Here is a 20,095-nt window from a genome sequence, read left to right as displayed (position 1 = left end):
TGAGCTAATTATAATAATTAATATAAACTTTGCTTTGGAATGCTAATTTGCAATAATGTATTCCCATAATTTATGCGTTAAATTGGTAAGATAAATGCTGTGCAATGTGACAGTGAAATCCGTTTGAATTATATTTTTTGATACATTCCGTATACAAATATATAAAAAGAAATATATAGGACCTGTTTTCTGGTCACTTGAATCTGTCAGGGTCGCTGCGATTTATCATGGACAGTGGGTCTTTCGTTGTCATTGCATTTTCATTTTTAATTTTAATTTTAATTTAATGTAATGCACTTGGCAGTTTTAATTGCGCATTACCCGGGCAAAAACAGGGCCATAAATTCGTGTAGTTGGATGCCGTAAATGCCATTTTACAGCTACTTTTTATTGGCCATGCACATCCCTTAAACACCGTAGCCCCCTCCGTCTACCTAGTATTTTCCGATCTCCTTCTCGATTTTCCCCCCTTTTTTCTCTTCAGTTTTCCTGTCCTCGCTGGCGCTTTTTGTTTTTCACTTTATTTTGTTTGTGTTTGCGGTCGTTTCCCCGTTTTCCCGTTTTCCCATTCGCCAATTTCCATGCCCAGGCTTCAGGTTTCCCCTTCTCGCACTCATATACGGAAAATTCTGGGGGGTTGGGGTGGGAAAATGGGAAATGGAGGGGCGTCAATGTATGCACAAACATGAAACGCCCGTGGCCGCAATGTTGAACACTGCGTTAACGAGCCGGCAACAATTTTTGACACATAATTAAGTTTTTATGTTTAAACGCGTTTTTGCCCAGCGTCCGCTGAATGGATATCAGGGGGGGATGGGGACTGAAGGGGTTTATCTTTTGTAGAACAAAGGATTTTCAAGGAACTTGGTCCTGAAATAAAATAAAATCAAAGGAAGTATAAAGCTCAAGGAAGAAGCCATTATAACGCGAAATATTTTCTTATTTCATTTTATTTATATTATTCTATTATTTAGTTAAATTTAAACTTAATCTTAGGTCATTATATATTTTTTAAATATATTTATTAAATAAGTTTATACTTTTATTTAATAAATAAATTGTATCATTAGTTTATGGCTTAAGTACTTATCATTCCATCCTACACAAAGAATGCTTTCTGTCACTCCATCTATTTGTCATTTATTGCAACCGCTGATGACGTCATTAGTGGTTGAATGGCAAACATAAATCAATAAAGCCCCAACAGTGCATTAAACAGGTGTGTCAGTTGGCAAGATGACTGCTGCTGCTGCTGCTGCTGCTGCTGGCAGGTGTCATTAACGAGAATTTCATAAGCTTCTCACCTGTGCCAGTCACATTTCCATCATTCTCGGCATTTGCCAACCAATAAGCTGAGTTTGCAGAATAGAAAATGCAACAAAAACTATAGAAAGTTATATGAAAACGATACTCAAAAAAAATTTATAGCTCTGTCATAATTAAATATTTTTAGATATATTAAATATATCTTCAAAATTTAAATGGGTTTTAAAAATATTTAGACAAAATGCTACATAGCAATTTCCTTTTAATTTTCTCACCGTGTACACATTTAGCAACGTGCAAATTTCCTGCACACATTGCGTATACGCAACGCGGGCCAAAATTACCGAAATGACACAATCTAAACGGAAATAAATTCGCAGACGCATGCGGCAAAGTGCAAAAATTCACAAGAGAGGGAAGGAATCCGACGAGTGTAGGTGTTGTGCTGGCCAAAAATAAAACTGCAACTGCAGCAAACACAATGACCTTCCTACCCGCAGCGCCATGGAATAATGTGCTCCCCGCAGGAAATTCACCGCGGCAGTCAGGCACTCTCATTTCCCACCTCCACCGGCGGCTTCCTTATCAGCTGCACACATTTTTAAATTGATGACGCCATTGAAAAGAAAACCAAATCAGACCAGAATGAATCGTTGCATTTCTGCTGCTTTATTGTTGTGAAAATGTGAAAATTGTGAGCTTTTCCTAGTTGGCAAAGTGAAATTTTTATCCGGGGCGCTTGCCAAAAGGCCCAGCCGTATATCGCAATAAACAATTATAAGAAAAAAGAATGAAAGGAAAATAATATATGGGTACACAAGTGCGGATATATATCGGAAGAGCCGATTTGGCCAAGTAGCATATGTTATCCATAAACACTGCTCATTGCGTTATGGAAAATTATCTACACTCACGCCTCTCCGGCTTTTTCTTTGTGGATGTGTTTGTACATAAACAAACTCGCCTGAATTGTTTATACTCAAAGTCTTAGAGCGTGAATGGCCCAAAGCAATAACAATAACAAAAGCCAAAAAGTTAAAATCGAGTGCACTTTTGGGCATTGCGCATACGCAGCGTTGACAGCCATGGAATAAAAATCAAAAAATCCGCCAACGAAAATTATTTATACATTCTTGTAAATAATTAAAAACAAGCACCGAAGGCGACAACATGAGTAAGAGTTTATTTTGGTGGTCAGCAGCGTTTTGTTCAATTTCGCTAAATCAAAAATAAAATCCACACGTAGCAAGAGAGACTGCATCTAGAGGAGAATCGGAATAGCCGGCTATATCTATATATATAATTTTTTTGTGGCCCACATAGCCCCGACCGATGGAGAGGCCGCCAGTGAGCAAGCGAGCAAGCGAGCGAAGTCTCATTGAAAACAAATGCTATTTTTAGGCCTTTGGGAAACCACCTGATAAATGGAAATTCTCTGCCAGACAAAGACACACGCATAGTCGGTCCCCAGAATTTGTTTGTTTTAACTTCCCAGTGCTTAGCTCCTTTTCCACATATTTCTTGTATTATTTCCCGTTCTTAGTTTTGTTTATTTTTATGCGAAAAGCCCTAGGACTAGATAGGAAATGACTCGGATTTTTTTTGGCACAAGTGTTTTGTATATTTTTTTAGACTTGAAATTTATGGGAAAATAGAAATTGTATTTATGGAATAAGCTCTTAAAATTGCTATTAAATTATTAAGGGGTTTTTGGGGAGAAAGATATTTAAATGTAATTTATTTAAACGTTTTTCTCTCATCAACTTTATTTTATTAAATAATATAGACATTCTTTACTATTTTAATTTAAGTTTTAATTGTAATTCTTAATTATTTCCTTGCTCATCACCCTGTTTCTTGGGACTCAATCAGGCAACTTCAATGGACCAGAAACAAATTTTCCAGAAAAAAAGGAACTACAGAAGAGAAGCGCAAACAATTTCAGTTTGTTTACAATGGCCAAAGAATTTCCCATTTGATGCAACCCATTTTATTCTCTTCACTCTGCATTTTCTCTGCTTTTCCCCTATTCCCCTGGCTTTTTTGTTTTTGTGTTGAGTTTGCTTTGGAGTGCATCTGTCATCTGGCGACTGCACAATTAAATGCTTGTTTTTTTTTTTTGTAAGCGTCGAAACGGGGCTACAATGCGAATATCAAGATGTTATGCCTGGGATCCACGCCCAACTTGTCGCCGGGATTCCCTGGGCCCCGGACAACAATGGCCAAAGTCAAGCTGTTCCTTGCAACAGCCAGTTCTCGCATGGATGCCCATGCATGGCGCTCAGGAACACTCACACATGCCGTCGCCGCTCGCTTTTCGTAATTGTTTCGGCCTCTTGCCTGGCTGAGTCCTTTGACAGGACTCGACGGAGATAATCTGCTGCAATCTGGCGGCACAGCACATCCCCTTGAGTTGCAGCTGCAGCTGTGTCGCAAATTGCACAAATTTGTGAGAATCCTCGCGGGACAAGGCTTAGAGAATGTGAGAAAAAAATGGGAGAGTAAATTAAGACAAAAGATGTGATAATTGTTATTTTATTCTGTAAGAAAACTTTGAAAAATCTATGGAAGGTTTCTAAGCTTTCCCAAAAAGCGTTTTGGAAATTCCTCTCTAGTTTGATGTTTTTTCCAAATTAAACTTCAAAACAAGGACCGGCCCTTCAAACCTCTAATTTACCCACTGGATAGAGGGTAGTTACTGAACTCAGCGGTGTGTCCAATCCTGCATCCTGCCTAATCGATACAACGCGCCACGGGCGGCCGACTGTTTTGCAAATGTGCCACAAAATGCGGCAATTGTCAATCAATTTCATGGAAATTATGTCCAAAGGGGGGAGAGAGCTGGCGATGAAGGGCGTCTGTCAGTGGCAAGTTAGCAGCAGCAAAAAAAAAAGTGTCAGGACATGTGGCTGAAATCCAGAGGCAAAAAAAAAAGTGGGGAGAATCGAGGAAAGAGAGCTGCCAACTGGCATCGTCGCACTCGAGTCTCGAGTCGAGTAAACAGTTTTTGATAATCTCTCCTCTCAAGTGCCAAAAAAAGAAAGTACAAAAAAAAAAAAAGAGAAAACACACACACAAATAGAAAATAAGTGAAAATATAAAAGCATAAAATTTGAGAAAGATTTTTTCAAGCGCCACGAATGACGGCAATGATGAGTACGTCAATGTTGTTGATGACTGTGTCGAGTGTGATTATATGGGGAGAAGCTTAAAGCCTCGAGAGTTCTCGAGTGAGATGCACAAACACATACACACAGAAGCCACACCCATATAGACACACTAGCACATACATACACACTCAAACTCAGCCAGACAGAAAGGCGAACAAATTCGTAGATGAGCAAATAAGGATCCTAAGATTTAAATGAAGAGGGTTTGTGCGGTAAGAAATTCAAGAATATCTTGTTTATAATATTAAAAAATAAGGCATCAACAAAATTAATCAATTAATTATTTAAATAATAAGGCTAAGGTTTATATTTAATTAGAAATTAGTAAAGATTTAGTTAAAACAAGTTTGTATTATATTTATTTGTAATTTTTAAAAGAGTTCAGTAAACTCTCTTTCAAAGAGAGAAAACTTGACATAAAATATAGTTAATAAATACTAAAATATTTCTTAGAGAACCTGAAAACTTCAACAACAGCAAACCTAAAACTCAAAACCCCGCATAAACCTCACCAAAAACTCTTGGCAAATATGTAGAAAATTTAACGACACTCTCGGCTAAGTGCTCCTGCTAAGCCATTTCAATTGGATTTTTCAGTAGTGGGCCTATTAGACATAATGCCATTTGGGATTTGGCTTAAAGGCGCTCGTAGCTTGTTTTGCGGCTAAGCCAACTTATGTCTAGTGGCGTCAATTTTCCCATTTCCCCGAGCCACTTTCCATTTCCATTTGGCCATAACGCACATTTGCATATTGAGGAAATGGCAAATGTATACATCGATTAATGATGATGAAGCCATAAATAAATACGAGCCAAGAGCAATTTATGAGCAATCTCTTGTGTTTTATGTATCTTAGTTTTAATATTTATACTTTCGGTTCAACGATTGAATGTTCAAACAAACAAATGAAGATACAAATTTTGGGCGGAAGTTTTTCATGATGAAAAATCACTCGATTGTGGAATGCGCTCGACTTATGATGATCTTATGATTTCACGATCTCTTGTTGCCCTCTCTCTTATAAACATAATTTCATAATTTTTACGATAAGTACTTCTGGGAGCCAGAAGGCGCTCGTAAAAATTGATTTGTATATTTTTAAATCAAATAAACTTTTCGATTTTATTGATTCGTTTGTTGATTTTCCAATTTTCCCATTTTATTGGCCATTGTCTGACGCCGCCGCGGCAGGAAATCTATATTGAATCAATTTACGGCAGGGGGCTTGTCTTTATCTTTAGGTTTTTCTAGAATGACAAAGCTCTTAGTGAAATTAATTCGAAAACTTCCATAGAGAAAATAAAAAAGAAAAGGATTCCCGTCAGTCGTCCTGTGTTATTTATAGCGCACGGCCGTAAATGCACCCAAAAGGTAAAATTAGAAAATTACAAAGGGCGGGGCGGCGATGGCATCGTAAACCAGCCAAGTTTTCCACTCAAGGCGCCTTAAAAATAGGCAAGGCTTCGGCCAAGCCATCCTCTGGCTCCTCCAGAGGTGACTGGCAGAATCCGCTGGATGGAATGGAATATTCGCATCCAACACGCCCACAGATACCTGCGGCTGAGTGCTCATTAAATAGTAAAGGACACATGTACACTTAACAGAAAAATGGTATAAGCATCAGAAAAAAATAGAACAATTTATAAGATATAAAATCTATCAAAGAAAATATAGATTTATAGAGGATTTTATTTTATTATAAAGCTAAAGACATTTGTTCTTACTCATCCTTTATTAAAATCTATTAAATTTTAGAGCTAGCATTTTTTTCGAGTGCCTTTATACACAGACAGGTGGAGAGCGTGTGGGAAAAGCCCGAGTTACCTTTGCAGGCAGCCAACTGGAATCGTTAGCACACATTGACCGAGCCCAGACACTATTAATTATTCGTGTCCTGCCCGCCGCTCTTTCTCTCATTCTCTTTCTATCTCTCTTTTTTTTTTTTGTATTTTCCTTGGGAATCCTCCTGGCCAAAAGCGCTGCCAGCAACAGGAAGCATCCGTGTTGTTCTCGTATCTCTGTGTGTCTGTGTATTTTTGTATCTGCATTCGTGGTTCTGGCGCACCTTGAGTGCAAATATGCCCAGATACAAGATACAGATGTCACTTCTTGGCGCTGCTCAGGCCCAAGGAGTCACCTCCAGGTCCTGTGGCGCTCCATCCTTTTAGCACTCGCCGCCAACGTCGTTTTTTCAGTTAAAGTGGAACAATATATTCCGCTTTAACAGACTTGCAGCCAGGTCATATGTATGCAAAGCAACTGTGAGAGCAGTGGAGCTAAGATATGAGAAATATAATATTTTCTTGGCTTTTACAGATGCGTTTTTTAGTACATTTAGTACATCTTCAGCTTACATTATTATAGAAGAAAAACTACCACCTTAAATATTTATAAGCTTAATAATTCCCAGCTCTGAACCTTATTAAAAAACCATGAAGGAGAAGACACACAGGAGCATTTCCCACAAAGTTTGTAATTACACTTCGTTTAAGGAAAGTTTGTCAAGCATAAGTAATATACAAATTAATTTAAATGGAATTTTTAATTATTTATAACCCAAAGTTATACGAAAAGGTAGTTTTGATTAGGAAATCTAAATTTCAATTGAATTTTTAATTATTTACAACCCAAAGTTATACAAAAAGGTAGTTTTCATTAGGAAATATAGTCTCAGAAACTATCCCTACAGTTTGTTCTCTCTATCCTCCTTGTTAGCCAGTGCCACCTGTATCCTTTGGGCACATATGACGGTGCACATCCTCTGGGTGCAACAGAAACCGAATCAGGAGGAAAACCAGCTGCAGCTGTGCCATAAATAAAGCAGGAACCGTCGAGAAAAAGCCAACCGCCGTAGACATTTCCATCGCTTTCCCAGCAACTTTAGCATTTTGCACAGCGGGAGAGAGGCACAACACAACACAACACAACACAACACAAGGCGCACAACACACAAAAAAGTAAAGTTAAGATACAAATAAAATGGCAGCGACACAAGGCCCGCGTGACCATTTTCTCAGCGGGAGCAAGCGAAATGGAGACATGGGTCACAAGAGTGGGACAGACAAAGGCTATGAAGATTTTTAACACGAAATTTAAGCCTTGTTTCAGCCTCACAGATTTGTGCCGCCGTTTTTTCTTTACCCCCAAATAAAGGCAGCTTTTTCCTTTCTGTTCTGGGTAAAATTTTATTTTTCAATTTCCTTGAGCGTCTTTGATCTGGCGCAGGCCAGGATGTCGCCAGCAAAAAGGCTAAAAAGTTTTGCGAAACAGACCAAGTCGAAACAGTGCAGCCAATGTATAGCTTTTTCTTTGCTGTCTAGAATTCAATATATATTTTATTACAAATTATTTAAGGATTTTTATATTTATTTTTGACAGTTTTTAGATGTAAAATCCTTAACAACAAATAATTGATTTAAGTTGTTTTATTTAAAAATACTTTAAAATAGATTTTGGCCTTAGAATTAATAACAAAATGATTTGGAGACACTAAAAAAACATTTTTAAAATTTATTTTGTTACATTTTCCTATGTTAAAAACATTTCCATCTCCATGGTTCAAAAATCTAAAATCATAATTTCCCTAGAAAAACCTTCTTCATCCTAAAATGTGCCGCTTTTTCATGTCGTATCTGTCCTATTTTTTAAGATGTTGCTGGCACTGGCTGTACCTCCATCCAACCCCATCCTACAAAGTTTTTCCATTACCCCCATGGCCTCTTCCTTAGACTTTTTCCCCATTTTCCCCCCACTCTGCACCCTTCGAGTTTTCCCAATCGTTTTTCTCACTGTGCCCTTGTACATGTGTGTGTGTGTGCAGATGACAGTAACAAGTTTGAACAAAAAGCGCCAGCGCTTTTAACTTTATTAAGATATCACAAACATACGCAAGACTGCCGCCGCCGCCGCCGACGACGACACGCCCACTTTTCCGAGCACGCCCCAAGAAGCAGAATTTTCATTTAATTTGCAGCAGTGACAAGAGAAAGGGTTTCTCACTTAATTGAATCTCAACGCCATTAAAAAAGAATTATGCCAGTGTATGAGTAACAGAGAAAGAGACTCGAGTCATGTTTAGGTACTTATCACTTGCGGGCACCATCATGAAGTTTCATTATCATTTCGCTCCAACGCTGATGACGCTAATGGTGGCTGCAACAGCCTTGGCATATCCTTTTCCCCCCCTGCCTCCTTGGCTGCAATTACCCGCCAAGAAAAGCGGAAAAGCGTGGTCCCATTGGTGCTGAAGTCGGTCTTGGGGCAAAACTGGGATGCAGCAGATAGATTTCAGGAAGCAACACTCCATGAAAATAAGTTTAATTTCGCAAAATGAAACTAGCTTGAGGAAGTTTTGCGGTGATTGATTATGGCGATAATTACTTTTTTGGTCTTTAATTATTTAGGTTTTTTGGGAGGGAGAATAGTTGGAAAGGATTGTTAAAGTTTATTTAATTAGCTTTGTAAGTTAAGGGAACGGTGTAATATATATTACAAATATTAATATATATTTAACATTTGCTTCCTTTCAAATATAGGTAGAAAACTCTCCTGTTTATGATGATTACAATATTTATGAATTATAGAAAAAATGAAAATATAAAAAAATCATCAACTCTTTTACTTATTTAATTCTTCTATATCCCAGATTGCTTTACTGTACTAAAAAACCCCACAGAAAATGTCAGAAAATAGTGCACATTAAAAATACCTTTTAAAGTAATTAAAGTTTTGCTCTTATTTTGCTCTTCGCCTTTTCCCCTGGCCTCTTCTTGGCTGTCCCCTTTTATCTATTTTCCAGTAAACATTCACAGTCACTGCGGTCATTGCTGTGTCATTAGAGGTGTACCACATCGCACATCGGGGCACAACCGCAAAAGCAATTGCATTTGAGCATTTTGCCACACATTCCCGGTAATGTTGTGTGTTTAAGTGCAGTTCTCCATGAACAATTACCGACCTCGGGACGAGATACTATGCATAGAGGGTGGGGTGGTGGGTGGAAAAGTTGGAAAAGCTAAACAAGAGAGGGGTTGCCTGGAGATGGACACAAAGTCAAGAGGCAATTAGTTTCAAGTTGTTGCCGCAGACAATTCTTTGCTGGCCATTTAGCATAAATGCGCTGGCACTTAGGCCAAAAGTGGCCGAAAAATGGTTGAGATCTCCTCTCCTCTCCTCGAAGGCGGAGATGAACAGTCACGACGACCCACAATTAATCTTGCACAGTTTCTTGCCCACATTACGCCCAACACTTCCATGCTAATGAGCTGAGCTTCGTTTTCTTGTTCCGTTCTCGTTTTCGGGGGGCCCTTGTAGCGTGGCAAAGATTAATCGCATTGCGTATACGCCGCGTTGCGCACCAAATCGAAGCGGAATCCCTAAGGCGTGAGCAATTGGCACTCTATCTCCATCGCGCAGGCAAATGCAATCCACTCGAAGTACATAAATAAATAATCCAGCAGGCACAAGGCCCCCGGCACGGTATTGGAGCTAAGGCTCCAGAAGTCTGTGACAGCCCCGGGAGTGGAGTCTCCATATACGGAAACGAGATCTAAACTCGCCTACGCTGAGGGAAAGTACTTGAAAAATTCTTGAATAACTAGTTTACATTTGAAAATATTTATTTATTATTATTTACACTCCAACTAGGAGACTTTTTGACTTTAAAGGTTATAAACATTCTTGATTATTCCCTTTTTACATTAAGCTGAAAAGCCATTTTTATTTCCAGTGCAATTGTTTACTTCTCTGGAACCCCTCTTGCCGCTCTAGTTGTCCAATTGAAAGGGAAAATTTGTGGCACGCTGCCGTTTTCTTGGCAGCTCTGCCGCCTTGACAAACAAGGCCCAGTGGAAAAAGGGGGGAACGACGACAACAAGCCCAAAAGTTTTGACTGCTCAGGCTGCTGCTGCTTTTTCGCCGCGATTTTCTCCGTTTTACCCCAAAAAAAAAAATGTTGCTGCCGTCAGCTTTCCCTTAAATCCAATTGTGTTTGTCGTCTGAGAGAGCGCCTGGGTACGCCCACGCTAGGATCTTGCACCTGCAGAATGCTGAATGCCGAATGCAGAATGCACTTTGCGGCTCATGTCACAAAGCGGTGACTTTTGAACTCCCACGTTTTCTATTTTGGAGAAAGTCATGGTGGTGGGTGGGCGTTTGAAAATGGATTTCCATTGCATGTGTGCCAAAAAACTACGGCCAGAGCAATAATATCTAAAGCTAGCGACCCGCTGACTGTCGCTGCCATTGATTGTTATCGCCGCGGGACCCAAAGGAGGCACAAAGCTCAACCAGCGAGACTCCGACAAGAAGTTGATTTGAAATGCCCAAAGCGGAATTAAGCGGTGAAAAGTCTATAGGAAATGCAAAAATACTCTAACTAGGAAAATTGGAAAATTATTAGGGAGTTCTTAGCCTTAGGAGAAACGCTTTACCATTATTATTTCCATTTTTAGACTTTAAATACAAGTTATATTCGCTATTCACGAGAAAGATCTTGCTAAAATAATCATAAATAAATATTTAAAAATTGCTTATTTACAAAATAAACATGCCTTAAGTATTTTCTACTCTCCCCAGTAATTTTTAATACTTTCTTACCCTTTTTCATTGAATAAAAACCCCTTTCTTAACCCAGTTCCCCTAGTTTTCCTTCACTTTACATTACAATTGCATACTCAATGGCAAATTTACTCAGTAAATCAACTCTAAGCGAATCTTATTTATGCAAAAGGGTATCGAGCTCGGCAAAAACAAAATCCGTTTTTGTAAATCATCAAAAGCCCACTCGCAGGCAGGCAGGCAGGCAGGATTCAATGGGCTGATGCACTTTGCTGATGGGATGGCAATGGGCCATTCCCGCGATCCCCGATCCCCGTAACACTTGGATATCCGTGGTGCATATATACATATATACATATATCGCGTAGTGTACTTCTCGGCCTGTCGCTGTTTGTCATATGCGATTCGGCTGCTTGCCAAATATTGATTATGTGCCCCCAAACATGAATGGAAGCGCGCTTCGCTGACTCCGCTCAAGTGGCGGCTGAAACGGGGTTCCAGAAGGGGACTAAGAAGGTCTACAAAAATTTATATATATGTACGTATTGTAGAGAGGGGCAGAGAGATAAGCCCAAAACTTCGACGTATGCACGTCATCAGGCTGAGAAAAAAGCACATCCGGTATAACTAATGTGCAGGCAGAAGAAACCTATCCATAGCCAATTTATCTGCACTTGGAGAAATTTATGAAGAGATTTATAAGGAAAATGTATATGTAGATATATAAGTAATATAATATAGAATTTACTTAAGTTAAACTTTAGGATTTGTTAAATTTTCTATGAGAATTCAAACTACGTAGAACAAAAGAGAATAGATTTAGGTCTTTAAATATCTTAAGAGTTTTTTTTATAATTTTCAAAAGCATTTTCGGAAAAAAAAAAACGTTATTGAAATAATAACGATAATTGTAAATTGTCTAAACTGAATTTATAAATATGAAAATAAACTGAATTTATATAATTTATTATACCTATAATTTCCAAGTTTATTTTTCAAGAAGGTAGTCTACAAATGCAACTTTTACCATTCGCTCAGTGCACTGCATATTTTATAGATTTCTTTTAAGCACATTGCATTACATAGTTTATAGTACATTATTTTTTCCTTTAAGTACATGCCTTTCTCTGCCTGCAATAAACCATATCTAAAGCGGATGCTTTGGCAACTCTGTGGTGGCCACAAATCCAGTTAACAACTTTAATGGACCAAATAAGAGATTGTCAACACTTGGAAAACTCTAATGAAAGCTAAACTTCCCCGCCTAATGGGCCATGAAAATTAACAAATAATCCGAGGATAAAGGGCAACACAAACTTATTTTCCGACTTTTCCGAGTGAGATTCAACTTCAGCAAGAATGCAATTTGTGTTCAATGAGTTGACAAATAACTTAAACATGGCCTGAAAACATATATGAATTTCAATGAATTTTTAAGGAGTTTTACAAAATTGTAAGCCGCATTTTATACATTTTACAACAATTGTAAAGTCATCATCAGAACATATTTTCCATTTCCTGTGCCATAAAAATGTCAGAATGCAACGGTCTGGTATTTATTTGGACAGCCAACACAATTCATAGCCTTTAACTGGCAACTGTGCAAAAGATAAATAAGTACAAGCGCGAAGAGAAGTCCGTTACCAAATTTATGGACAACCTTCATGACCAACTTTTTGGCCGAATGAATGGCACGGACTTGTCCATTCAGCCAGTAACTGTCAGATGGAGAGAGAGAAGGGGAGCACGAGAGAGCTTTCCACTTGGGTAGTAAAATAGTTTTATTATAAACCTAAACTATAAAATGTGTGCGCGAAGGAATTTATCTGATTTCTGAGTCCATTAGTACACAGAAAACAATGAAGACAATGATTTAAAGACTTTATAAAAACTAAAAACCTAAGTTATTAAAACCTAAACAACCTTAAATACAAATAGCCAATATCATTGAATGGTAACCTATTTATCCACTTAGTTTAAGCTTATTTATGGATAACACTAACGGTGTCGAGTGCACTTACTGCTTATCCATAATCCTTAAAGGTTATTCTTATACTCGGGCACAAAATTCACTCAACAATCCCGTCAATCCCTTTGGAAAACCTTTTTAGCTTTTGGCGAAAATTGCTTTGGAAAGGCAACCAACAGCCGAAGACAACGAGGACGACCACGCCTTTGCGAACACGGAACCAAAATTGGCAAACCATTAAGAAGCGTGCATTGTTGTTGTTTACACATCCAAAGCAATTTTATCACCTGCGAACAATGTTTGGACTAAGTATATTTTATGGGCCCCGGCCACGCCTCGTCACCCGCCCACCAATTGTCGGTGCCCATAAATTTTTTTTTTTTTTTTTTTGGGGAAAAAGTTCTCGGGGAGCCAAGTTGGCGGCGGCATCCGCCTTATCACAATATTTGCGGCACATCACTTGATTATTGGCTTGTCTGTCAACTAGCATGAGTATTATATTATTTTTATTCCTTATCTAGGATCCCGCCTAGGTGCCATTAAGGCCGTTTGACAACTTTGGAAATGTGTTTGCTCAGCTTGGGTAATTGTTGCCGATAAAAACCCCGACCGCAATCGAATTGAAACGCAACGAAAGAGGTTTTTCCCACACAACCCAAAGAGAGGGAAAGGCTGAGGAGAACCTGTGTAAGTAGCATGTCGAATTACAAACGCTAATTGACTCGTAAAGTTGCCAAAAGTGCGGCACGAGTCGAAATATCGATTGAATTAGCATAATTTCATAAGGCCTAGGCTTGGGAATATAAGGAAAATCGGAGAGCAATGTGAAGCCTTTCATTTGAAATGCTAAATAAAAGGATTTTGAGGTAGAAGTATAGTGGGAAAAGTATTTAAGATTTTTGTTTTTAAGTATTTAATAATTATTTTATTTTTTAGATATTTTTTTAGACAAGAATTTGAAGTTAAAACTCAAATTAAAAACACAAATGAGCTGTATTCTTCTTCTAAAAGGACTACAAAAATATAGATTTATAATTAATTTGTTTTCAGGAAACTTTTTATTAAGAAAAGGTTTTAAATTTTATTAAAAAATACTTGAAATGTATATAATCAAAAACTTCTTATATTAAAACCATAATGAAAGCACAAGTATTACTAATAAAAAGCAAAGCTTCTAGAATGTCTGATAATTTATATAAATAGCCTTTCCTATTTTAACTAAACCCTTGAAACTGCTTGCTTAATTCATAGAATTTTATTTATAGTTAAACACTTTTAAATTTCTTAATGTTTATTTACAAAAATTACACATAAACTCACCAACTAAAGAGTATTATTTTCACTTGCTTGTTTAGATTTTAAGGATTTTCGGTTAAGCGTCGATTAAGTTTTTGATCTTGTGTTTATTTGTTGTTTAGCGTTAGGAATAGATTTATATATTTTACATTTTCCAAATTGTATTAGGGGGAATTTTCATTTATGTGACCTTAGGAAATTATTTGTCACAGACACACGCGCTAGAAAATAGAAGGGGAAACTTTTTCGAATTACACATTTGGCTCGAGGAAACTAGAAACTTATATTCCACTCCCGGTAGCATTAGCATTATGGTAATGCGCGAGTCCTAGTGCGGATTTTCCTTTTCCGTCAGCCTATCTGTCTGCCTTTTGGGCATTTCCTTTATACTTTTTCTTTGCTTTCTTGCTTTTCTTTTTGTATTTGTATTTGTACGGATGGAACACGCCTTATTTCACTGCGGGGGAATACTCTTTTTTCTGGGGGCCCCCTTTCACTCACAATTCAAACGTGAACTTCAATTCGGTATTATATTTTCTGTTGTTTTGTTTGCTGTTCCATTGTTTCGATTTTATTACACATTTGGCCTGGTGGAAAATGCGGTGTAAAAGTGTGTTCGTATGTGTGTGTGTGTTCGTGTGTGTTTTGGGGGAGTGTGGGGGGGCCTTTTCTGGGGACTCCGCTGTTCCGCCGCTCACGCACACAGTTTTTTCCAAGCACAGCACGCTCCAAAGTCTAGCCACGAACTGAAAAGCGTCGGGGAAACTCCAAACTCGAGCGAGCGAGCAGGAAAAGCGAGCGAGAAACGAGCGGCTTCCAATGTCAATGCGAATCCAATCCTTTGTACGAGGAATGTGTTATTTTGGAAGGCCCAAAAGCAAAGCCAAAGCCCGAAAGCGAAACCGAAACGGAAGCCTCCTTGGAAAGTGCTCTCTCGGAAAAGTCTCTGCCATGTTGGGGTTTTCCTCCTCTCTCTCTCACTTTTTCTGTCGCTCTCTCTCTTTGCCGTGCGGTTTGTTTATTGTGCGTGCGTTTTGACAACTACATTCGCGCTTTTCCCCCTCTTGCGCTTTCCAACCCCGGAAAAAGATGAGTTTTGAAGTTTTCAAAGAAGCTTCCCTACTTGCAAAGTTTAATTAATATGAATGTCTCGGCCTACATATATGTTTCAGCTTTCAGTCTCTCTGTTTTTCTTTTTATTTTGTTTTTATACTCATTAAATAAGGAAAATCAAGGGTATATTTAGTTGGATAAATATATATTTTGAACTATAATAAACAAATATATCTAGTAGAGAAAATGCTACCTTATTTCACAGGCCTTTAACTTGATAAATATATAAACAATAATTTTAAAATTAAATTAAAAAACTCAAAAGCAGCAGCACATTAATTTCTACTTCATTCTTTAAAGTTTAAAGAAAGTTATATATTTTCTAAGCCAGGCTAAGCAAACCCCCCCAGAGGTATGCAACATAATTTATCTAAGATCAATACCGGGTATTGCATAGTCGAAATTTTCTTTAGTTTTTTTGTTTTCTTTTTTTCTTTGGTTGTTTCTCTTTGGTTTTTCATTTTCTGGGAAAATTTATTGGCCGTGCGGGCGTGCTTTTTTTGTTAAAAATAGCCACCCATAGCCTCGCGATGCGTCGGCAGCCTCAGCGACAGCATCAAGTTCAGATGGGATCTCACTTTTTCTCATTTTCAGGGGACTATCTGTTTTTGGAGAGACAACTTTTGACCTTAGTCAAGTGTAAAACGTGACAGTGTGCGTTCTTGTGTGCGAGTGGCGGCACCTGTCTCGGTTTATAGGTATTTTCTCATATTTTTTGGGGGTTTTCTGGGCGCTAATTGGCCAAGCTGCCAAATAATTCAAGGAACTGCAACAACCAACTACTTGGCTAATTAAGGCTGCTGAATGAATAATCAAGGGTGAAGAATATCGTACCCTTGGAGGCAGCACGCGCGCTTATAATCCCCTCTGGAAAATAAAGAAGCCCAATCGCTGACACATGAATTTATGATTTCTTGGGCGGCGGTGTTGTTATTGCTTTTATGATTATTGCGACGCCGCGTCTGTTGTCTGGCTTTTGCCGACGCTTTTCCCGACTTTTCCCGCCTGACGCCATTTGAACTAACTAGCAACCCCCGTCGCTGCCGCCGTGGTTTTCAGCTGCTGCTACCAACCCCCTCGCTTTTGGCCATTGTCAATCATAATATGCTGGGTGACCCTGTTTTTCGGGGCTTCGTTTCGGGGCTGTGATCTGGTTTTTGGGCTTCCGTTCAGCAATTTGTTTTGTTGCCTCTCCCCGGCCTGTGTTTATCTTAGTTTCGCCGATACAAATCGTTTGAAATGCTGCGACAGCATTATTAATGTCCTACGCTCCATTTGGGATTCGCCAAAATAAAAAAAAAAGAAAAGGGAAAAGGGAAAAAGGGAAAGGGAGAAAGCAAACGGAATAAGTGGAAAGTGGAGTCTAGCAACTTTTCGCCTGAAGAAAAATCAATTGATTGACTGCGATGGCCACACATTTTCTGCACTTTTGAACGCGCGTCACTAGAATTTTTCGGCTTTCGAGATTATTATACGTTTTGGCATTCGCTTTTAGCCAGCTTTCTCCTCGAACGAAATCTCTCCTCTTGTCACACTTGATTTATTTTTGAAATTTTTAATTTTTCCTCATTGGTTTTTATTTGATTTTCTTTTATTTTTCTTTTCGGCATTTTCTCACGATTTTTCTCGCACACACTTATGTATATTTGGTTTTTGGCACTTTTCACACGACTTTCCCAAGGCGAGCGAGCCATGGAGTTGCTGTTAAAGATGATGACTGACCGACTGACCGACCAATTGACTCAGTGACTAGCTCACCAACTGAACGGCGAATGAAACGAGTCAAGACGAGCCGCGAAACGAGCATCAAGTATACGCCATGTGCCACACACGAGATCTCACGGCACCCACCACACGCTGCAGCTCAGCTGGCAGGCGGCCACGAATGCCAATTCAGCGTTTTTCTAGTCAAATTTGAGTTAAGACTATTTCAATTTTAGTTTGATTGTGTCAAGTACGTGTACAAAACAATAATATGTTTACAAAATCATAATTTCTGGTACATTTATTGAGATTTATGTTCCAGGTTAGCTGTATTTTATCTTTTCTGTCTAAAATTCTTTTATATTTCCCTCACTTCACTGTTCAAAACTCACGCCACGAAGTATATCGAAACGAAGGATCTGTAGTGTACCGGCCGTGACGTCGAAATTTTGAAAAAATTAAATATTTGTTTCGAATGGCTTGCCTGCACTTGTATTTATAGGTTTCAACAAAAACCGAACCGAACCGAAGGCTAACGACTGGGCTCTCTCCACAGCCGAGAGAGGAGCAAGGCAGTGCTGTGGTGGAAAATGAGAGCAGCTGATGGCCAAATTCAACATTTCACAAAAACAGAATCAGGGGCTGCGCAACAAGGGGGTGGCGTGAAGGCAAACAAATTTATAAAAATATATAACAAAAAATATTAGAATTCAATGAAGATGAAAAATAACTGGGTAAAATGAAAGGAAACAAGAAAGAAAGCTAACTTTGGCCAGTCAAAGTTTGTATACCCTTGCAGGTAACAATTAAAATTTAATTTCATAACTAAGCCAAAAATGCATTAATTTCGATTCGGAGAGCAGTTTTGTGTTAGTTTTTATTAATTTAAAAAAACTGCATACCAAATTTAAAATTTTAAGAAATCAAAATTTTTGGCCATTTTTGCTAATTTGAATGACCCCCTTATGAACCCCTTATGAAATTTCGCAAAAATGGCCAAAAAATCGATTTCTTCCTGACATATCTAGAAAGATTCCCCTGTTGATGCTGACCAAGAATATATGGGCATTTCCATAATGTCGCACGCGACATTCGTACGCATTCAAATCAAAAAAAAAGTGTGGTACATTTAATTTTTTTTATTTTTATAAATGTTAACTTATAGCTCTTGCCTAGGACTATAATTGGTGCAAATGTTGATTTTGAGTGTTTGCTCAATTTTAAGAAAATTAAAAAAAACTGAAGGATTCGCACGCGACAAAAACAGAAGTCACTTTCGCGGCGAGCTGTTTAAACACTGATTTCAACGAAACGGCAGGGACTATTTTAATGAAACAAATTTTAAAATATAATGCAATAATGTCACTTTCATATGCTTTAATTTACAAGCAGAAATATAGCGTAGTTTATTTTTTATTTAATTTTAATCATATTCGCACGCGACATGTTTTTATACCCTTGCAGGGTATTATAATTTCAGTCAGAAGTTTGCAACGCAGTGAAGGAGACGTTTCCGACCCTATAAAGTATATATATTCTTGATCAGCATCAACAGCCGAGTCGATCTAGCCATGTCCGTCTGTCCGTCTGTCCGTCTGTCCGTCTGTCCGTCTGTCTGTCTGTCCGTCTGTCTGTTTCTACGCAAACTAGTCCCTCAGTTTTAAAGCTATCTGAATGAAACTTTGCATATGGTCTTCTATATGCTCTCACTGCTATATATGTCGGAACGGGCCGGATCGGACGACTATATCATATAGCTGCCATACAAATGTTCGATAAATTTTTAGAAAAAAAATATAACTTAGCTGTTTTTCAACATATGTGCACTATTTTTTACATATGACCATTTTATATTATTTCTGAATTTTGGTAAAAATTTTATGAAAATCGGACGACTATATCATATAGCTGCCATAGGAACGATCAGGAAATTAATAGAAAAAATTATAACTTCGTTGTTTTTCAAACTATTTTTATCTACTCTGAGATATAAGCTTATTTTATTAGTTCAGAATTTTGGTATAAATTTCATGAAAATCTGACAACTATATCATATAGCTGCCATATAAACTGATCGGTAGGTGTAGGGAAAATGTAAAACTGGGAATGTAAAACTGTAACTGTCTAACTCTCAACATAATAAGTATAGATAAAATGCAATGAAATAATATCTGCAAGGGTATACAAACTTCGGCGTGCCGAAGTTAGCTTCCTTTCTTGTTTCATCATACTTTGCATGTAATTTTTACTATTATAAGTAAATTGGAAGAGCATATATCTATTTTATTTCGACAGTTTGCATTCTTCTAGTGATGTTAGTAAACAAAAGTCAACAGTTAGTGCCTCGGTTTGGATGTAATTAACAAAAGAAAACAGGCCCATTTTTATGATGTTTTTCATCAAAATAATGAAAAATCGTGTTTGCGCGAATATGCATTCGAATATTTCGAAATTTGTTTTAGAATATGATAAAGCCCTTCAAATTTAATCAATTGGCCTTTTCCTAATGTTACTATGTTGGAAAAAAAAACATTTTACAGAAGTTTTAGTGTTTTGGCCGCGGTTGACCTTTCTGTGGAAATGCCCATATGTATATGGTTTATGGGGTCGGAAATGATTCCTTGACTTAGAAAAATATTATTTTGTATTATAAAATCGGATTTTTATACCCTTGCAGGGTATTATAATTTCAGTCAGAAGTTTGCAACGCAGTGAAGGAGACGTTTCCTTTTATATATTCTTGATCAGCATCAACAGCCGAGTCGATCTAGCCATGTCCGTCTGTCCGTCTGTCTGTCTGTCCGTCTGTCTGTTTCTACGCAAACTAGTCCCTCAGTTTTAAAGCTATCTGAATAAAACTTTGCATATAGTCTTCTATATACTCTCACTGCTATATATGTCGAAACGGGCCGGATCGGACGACTATATCATATATGTTTTTCAATATTTTTGTATCATTTTTGAGATATAGCCATTTTATATTATTCCAGCTCATTACGCATAGAAGGAGTCATTTCC

The 20,095-nt window shown here is 38.0% G+C and overlaps 1 protein-coding gene across 18 annotated transcripts in view; it reads right to left on the bottom strand.

Annotated features, from left to right (window-relative positions):
* The window catches only part of Shab (Shaker cognate b), a 62,626-nt gene extending 45,090 nt beyond the window's left edge, over window positions 1–17,536 (bottom strand). For 13 of the 18 annotated variants that reach the window (XM_070285341.1, XM_041775518.2, XM_070285332.1 and 10 more), the window contains exons 1-2: window positions 14,963–15,111; window positions 14,285–14,481 (exon numbers count right to left, since the gene is read on the bottom strand). The gene's annotated coding sequence lies outside the window, so the exon portion shown is untranslated. Of the gene's footprint in view, window positions 1–14,284; window positions 14,666–14,962; window positions 15,112–17,095; window positions 17,113–17,376; window positions 17,395–17,450 lie in introns of those variants that run through there. The other 5 variants (XM_041775517.2, XM_070285328.1, XM_070285329.1 and 2 more) reach the window with 5 other exon arrangements.
* Between the last annotated feature and the right edge of the window lie 2,559 nt (window positions 17,537–20,095).

The sequence above is a fragment of the Drosophila kikkawai genome, chromosome 3L, assembly GCF_030179895.1.
Source record: "Drosophila kikkawai strain 14028-0561.14 chromosome 3L, DkikHiC1v2, whole genome shotgun sequence".
In the NCBI taxonomy this organism is placed as follows: Eukaryota; Metazoa; Arthropoda; class Insecta; order Diptera; family Drosophilidae; genus Drosophila; species Drosophila kikkawai.
Note: the sequence above shows the minus strand (reverse complement) of the source record. Positions and strands in the feature narration are given on the sequence as shown.